Source organism: Periplaneta americana, chromosome 17 (genome assembly GCF_040183065.1).
Source record: "Periplaneta americana isolate PAMFEO1 chromosome 17, P.americana_PAMFEO1_priV1, whole genome shotgun sequence".
NCBI lineage: Eukaryota > Metazoa > Arthropoda > Insecta > Blattodea > Blattidae > Periplaneta > Periplaneta americana.
This window is the reverse complement of record NC_091133.1, coordinates 118,859,921-118,865,705: the sequence shown is the minus strand read 5'-3', so window position 1 is coordinate 118,865,705 and position 5,785 is coordinate 118,859,921. Positions and strand designations below refer to the sequence as shown.

The 5,785-nt window shown below is 32.9% G+C and overlaps 1 protein-coding gene across 1 annotated transcript in view; it reads right to left on the bottom strand.

The window, feature by feature from the left end:
• Positions 1–2,841, bottom strand: part of LOC138692783 (uncharacterized) — a 42,627-nt gene extending 39,786 nt beyond the window's left edge. Inside the window, exon 1 of the mRNA XM_069815989.1 lies at positions 2,797–2,841. The gene's annotated coding sequence lies outside the window, so the exon portion shown is untranslated. The remainder of the gene's footprint in view (positions 1–2,796) is intronic.
• Between the last annotated feature and the right edge of the window lie 2,944 nt (positions 2,842–5,785).

Sequence of the window (5,785 nt, the reverse complement as noted above, 5' to 3'; positions counted from 1 at the left end):
ATGAATCTTGGATAGGCCTATAATATCATTTGATCTATACACTTTACAAGACTGGATATGGTTTGAAATAAAGGCCACTTTTAAGTACTCGTTTTCATCTTTACAAAAACAAACCTGAAACGATCAGACTTCAAAGCATGAAAGATCAATTAGGAAATTATACGAAACTAGTGGCTTGTGCAGCAATTGCTGCAAACTAACTCCATAAAAAGTTCAAATAAAAATTGTTCAGATTATTTTCAATGAAGAATACCAGACATTTTGATAGTTATTTGCTTCCATAATAGTGAAACATACTCCCTCTGAATGGATTTTTTAGGCCAAATACTTTTTCTTGAACCTATCCAACTTCAGTTTTTGAGTTTCAACGCGAAAACGCAAGTATCAATGTCAGGACGATAGCAGTAGCTATTTCAGGTCATTGTGGATTGTAGGCAAAAGTTAAAAAAATGTCAGGTTTGCTAAGCTTTCGAACAATAGCATTTTCGTATAGCTGCTGCATGTAGAACTTGAAATGTAGAGCGTAAAATCATTTTATCCTACTAAGAGATCTTGCTGAAATGATCTGGAGACTACAAAATTTTCTAGGCCTCTTATTTTATCAGTAAGTAATACCTTTTGATCTTTCCTTAGGAACTGCGATTTTTGCGCTCTCTTGAGCCAATACTGAAGACAATGACACATATCAATATCTACACTACACCGCCATTAAGTATATGAAAAAGACCCAACCCCACTGGGTTAATAAGTATAAAAATATTTGATTTTTAATAACAGTATTATTATCTTAAGTTATGTAGTTATATATAGCAGCCACTCAGTAAATTATAGAAGTGAAGATCTAAATTAAGATATTCTCTACATTTACTTACATAACCACAAAACGTTTCACTTTCATGTCATCAATATAGCATCAATATTATGTACAATTAATGAAAAAATAGATGCATCATAATATTAACTATAATAATATTTAATTTCTAATGGTAATAATGTCACCAAACGACCTTAAATTTCGTACATTTGAATATTCAATACACAGCTGTACTCAGAAAATTATACACTGCAGAATCAGTTTTTAATAACAAATTGAATTGAGCTCTAAATATGTCGGCAATCCTGCAGGTCACGGCCTTCGTGTAATAGCCTATTGTTTATTGTAGTGTCTGTTTTGTTTTGTTCTGAAATTCAATCAAGTCAGCCGTGATTGAATAAAATTAATTCTCAAAACTGACAACAGATGGATTTTGGAAAATAGGAAAAGTATGTAGGAAAATTGACATTTCACTGAAAACTACTACTTTTCCGAAAAACTTTAGGTTCCAAGCTTCAAAATGAGGGGTCATTTATTAAAATCCGTTCAGCCGTTTTCTCATAATTTCCATTACCAGTTCAAATTATATATATAGACTAGTGGCTTGTGCAGCAAATACTGCTGCAAACTAAGTTTGTTAGACGTTCAAATAAACATTTTTCAGATTTATTTTCAATGAAGAATACTGGTCTTTTTGATAGTTATTTGCTTCCATAATAATGAAACATACTCCCTCTGAATGGATTTTTTAGGCCAAATACTTTTTCTTGAACCTATCCAACTTCAGTTTTTGAGTTTCAACGCGAAAACGCAAGTATCAATGTCAGGACGATAGCAGTAGCTATTTCAGGTCATTGTGGATTGTAGGCAAAAGTTAAAAAAAAAATGTCAGGTTTGCTAAGCTTTCGAACAATAGCATTTTCGTATAGCTGCTGCATGTAGAACTTGAAATGTAGAGCGTAAAATCATTTTATCCTACTAAGAGATCCTGCTGAAATTATCTGGAGACTACAAAATTTTCTAGGCCTCTCTCGAGCCAATACTGAAGACAATGACACAGTCATATCAATATCTACACTACACTGCCATTAAGTATATTAAAATGACCCAACCCCACTGGGTTAATAAGTATAAACATATTTGATTTTTAATAACAATATTATTATCTTACTTAAGTTTTGTATTTATATATAGCAGCCACTCAGTAATAGAAATAAAGATCTAAATTAAGATATTCTCTACAATTACTTACATAACCTCAAAACGTTTCACTTTCATGTCATCAATATGGCATCAATATTATATAAAATTAATGAAAAAATAGATGCATCATGATATTAACTATAATAATATTTAATTTCTAATGGTAATAATGTCATCAAACCACCTCAAGTTTCGTAGATTTGAATATCCAATACACAGCTGTACTCAGAAAATTATACACTGCAGAATCAGTTGTTAATAACAAATTGAATTGAGCTCTAAATATGTCGGCAATCCTGCAGATCATGGCCTTCGTGTAATAGCCTATTGTTTATTGTAGTGTGTGTTTTGTTCTGAAATTCAATCAAGTCGGCCGTGATTGAATAAAATAATTCTCAAAACTGACAACAGATGGATTTTGGAAAATAGGAAAATTATGTAGGAAAATTGACATTTCACTGAAAACTACTACTTTTCCGAAAAACTTTGGATGCCAGGCATGAAAATGAGGCGTCACTCATTAAAATCCGTTCAGCCGTTTTCCCGTAATTTCCATTACCAGTTCAAATTATATATATAGAAGATGTATCAAACTCAACTGGACTTAATAGGCTACTGTTTGAAGCGATACTCCTCTAATGTTCTATTTCAGTATTATACTGAATTGCAACAGTTCCATGCTAAACTCACAAAATTAGTAAAACAAAACTTTAATAATTCAATGCTATAAAAATTACTTTAACTTTGGCTTGTAGTAGTTATGTTCTGGTCCTACTCACGTGTGAGTTCTGAGGTTATCGCGCCAAGCGAGAAGTGGCTCCACTTGCAGCTGGTAGGCCTTCTTATATGGCTTCAGTATCGCGTCACATTGAAAAAATCACAGGAAAAAACCAGTCAAGGACAAAATAAATTTAAAAGAGGTACAAGTAATTTCGGTGGACCGTTTTCCGTGCAAAGACAGTCTACGTGTAGAGCGATTCAGGCACCAAATTATGCAATTAAATCCGCAGTTTATTTTGTATCAGCTATGTTCAGCTTTGATTCGCGTCCTTGAGATTTTGACGAGAACCTGCCTTTACTTAGCCAGCGCGTGGAGTAGCTACTGGTATTTGGTCGTGTTCGAATGTCAACAACAAGCCTCAGTGTCGGAACATGCCACGGCTATCTGTGGTGTTTGGGTAAAGGGAAATAAGTCATAAAAATCAGTTCGGAGATAAATGAAAATTAAACTTGGAACCCTTATTACAAATAATTTTCTACACAAATAAAACACATCAACTGCTAGTATTCTTTGATTTTTGCACACCCACTTGTATAATTTAACTTGTGTGTTCATCTGGGGAACAAAATTCCACCTGGACAAAAAAAAAATGACTTATACCATTTTACCCGAACACTACAGAATTGTACCATTATGCTGCTTTGTCCAAATTTAAAAATCGTCATGTAAATGTAGTTTTAAAAAGGAATAAGAAAGAGATTTTTTGTTAAAGAATGAGGAGATAATGTGTGATGATTCTATGTAGTAAAATATACTTTAATAGGTGCATAATTAATAATGATATATTCCAATTTTTTTTCGTCTGTATATCTATTTATTTTATGCTCGACCATGCCGAAATGTAGTAATTATACACCTGGCAGCAGATCTTTAATGCATGTCATTAAAGTACACCTACTCATTAAAAGTCAAGTCTTTCAGCCAATGACGACTCAGGTTACAACTGTTCAGCTTTCTACCGTTATAAAACCGCAAGTATCGATTATTCTCGGATATGCAATCGAAAGAGAATTAGCGAAAAATCACGGAGGCTGGAAATCCAATACTGTCGCAGAAGGTCATGTTCTGTTACTATAATAATTAGCGTTAATTGTAAATAATATTCAAATAAATTCAATTTGTCATCTCGTTTTTCAATGTCTAATTTAATTTCAATGTTATCTCTGTAGGTTCTTATGGCCTAGCAAGGTCAATGTGAACATCTGTTCCTCGGAAAAAATCAATACTTTCGCGTCTGCGCACATCTCACAACATACGGGACATTGGCCAAGGTCAGATACAAAGAAAATTAATAATATCAAGCTAGAAATATGGTCGAGCATAAAAAGTCGTATGAAACTCGCCTATAAAGGTAATTAAAAAGCTCGTATGAAAATTATGAAACTCGCTTGCGCTCGTTTCATAAATATCCATACTCGCTTCTTAATTACCTTCATTATACGCTCGTTGCATAATGTACTAGTAGGAAATCTCTCTTCTGTAACCAGAAAATGAGGATTCCATAAGCGTCCTCAGATTCCTTACTGAAATATGTGAGCATCTGAATCATCTCAGTTGTATACTTCAATGGAAATATAAAAATGGCCTATAACTGATGTTTTTTAGCTGTAAAGGCATTCCTAGACACTTTAAATTTATGGAAATACCTACTGCTATTAAAAGAGCTTCACTATTTTGTTAAAATCGCTAAATAATATATTATCTTATCACACGAGTGAACAATATTGGAATCCTTTTACAGATAAAAACATCAGTTATGTTTTTATATTTCAATTGAAGTATGCAATTGAGATTATTAAGATGCTCACATGCAGTATACAGTATAACAGTGTTGTTCGTACACCTCATATATTGTTAAACTAACCGTTGAAATGACATTAAAATTCAAAATATATCAATAAAATGAAATTAATCATGTTTGATGAGTTAAACACGAACACAGTGACATGAATAAAATTAATTTGTGCGAGACCGTGCGTATTTGCTTGTTTTCCGCACAGAAACAATACGCGGTAAGTGTGAAATACCACATTCAGTATTCCCAACGTAACACATAACAATTTCCCTCTTCTTACCGCTTAAGCGCGACATTCATTTTACTGCTTTAGGCTTTTAACATATTATTTTTAGAGACGTTTAACATAGTAATAATTATAAATTGGAAACTTACCACTGCAATTTCACCTAAATTGCAATGTTAATTATTGTTTTTAAATATTTGCAAAAATTAAGTAAACTCTACAACACCACAAAAGTTACTGCATTTGTAATGCAAGTAACATTAACGAAGCCGTGACAAAATCAACAAGATTCCAGATGCCGATGTTATTACTGCAATATGTTATATAAATAATATTGTTAAAATATTAAAATGAAAAATAAATCATTACATAACCTTACCGTTTGTTTTAAGTTCGCATTTATAGAATGGGGGAAAAAAGACAGACGTATATCACAGCCTGCTGGAATATAGTAAACACAGCAAACATTTTATAGCAACAATTTGAAGGTAGATATTTTTGTTTTTAAAAGTTGCCGTCATTGAACAGAAACCAAGATGGAGATTTCATTGCAACTAATTAGAAATTCCTCTTTCAAGTATGTAATAAACGATCTTCGCACAAAATAATGTACGATACACGAGCGGTATGTTTGTTTTCATGTTCTCGGAAATTAAAGAAGCTCAACTACGTTACACTTTTTCAATCTTTTCCTCGAACATGAAAACATCAACATACCGCTCGTGTAACGCATATTACTATTACATATACCTGGCTGTTACTTACATAAAAATTTAAAACGACATATTCCGTGAAATTCATGTAACATTGTTATTCGTACATTTACCCCACGGGGATGGGGGTAGTTACGTTTAGATGCATAGTAAACAAGCATACAGTGCACACAGGGTTGTTTTTCAGTGAAGGTCACTTGCTGTTACTCTGTCATTCAGAATTGTGTACAATGGAGCGAAGTAAAGAGCTCAG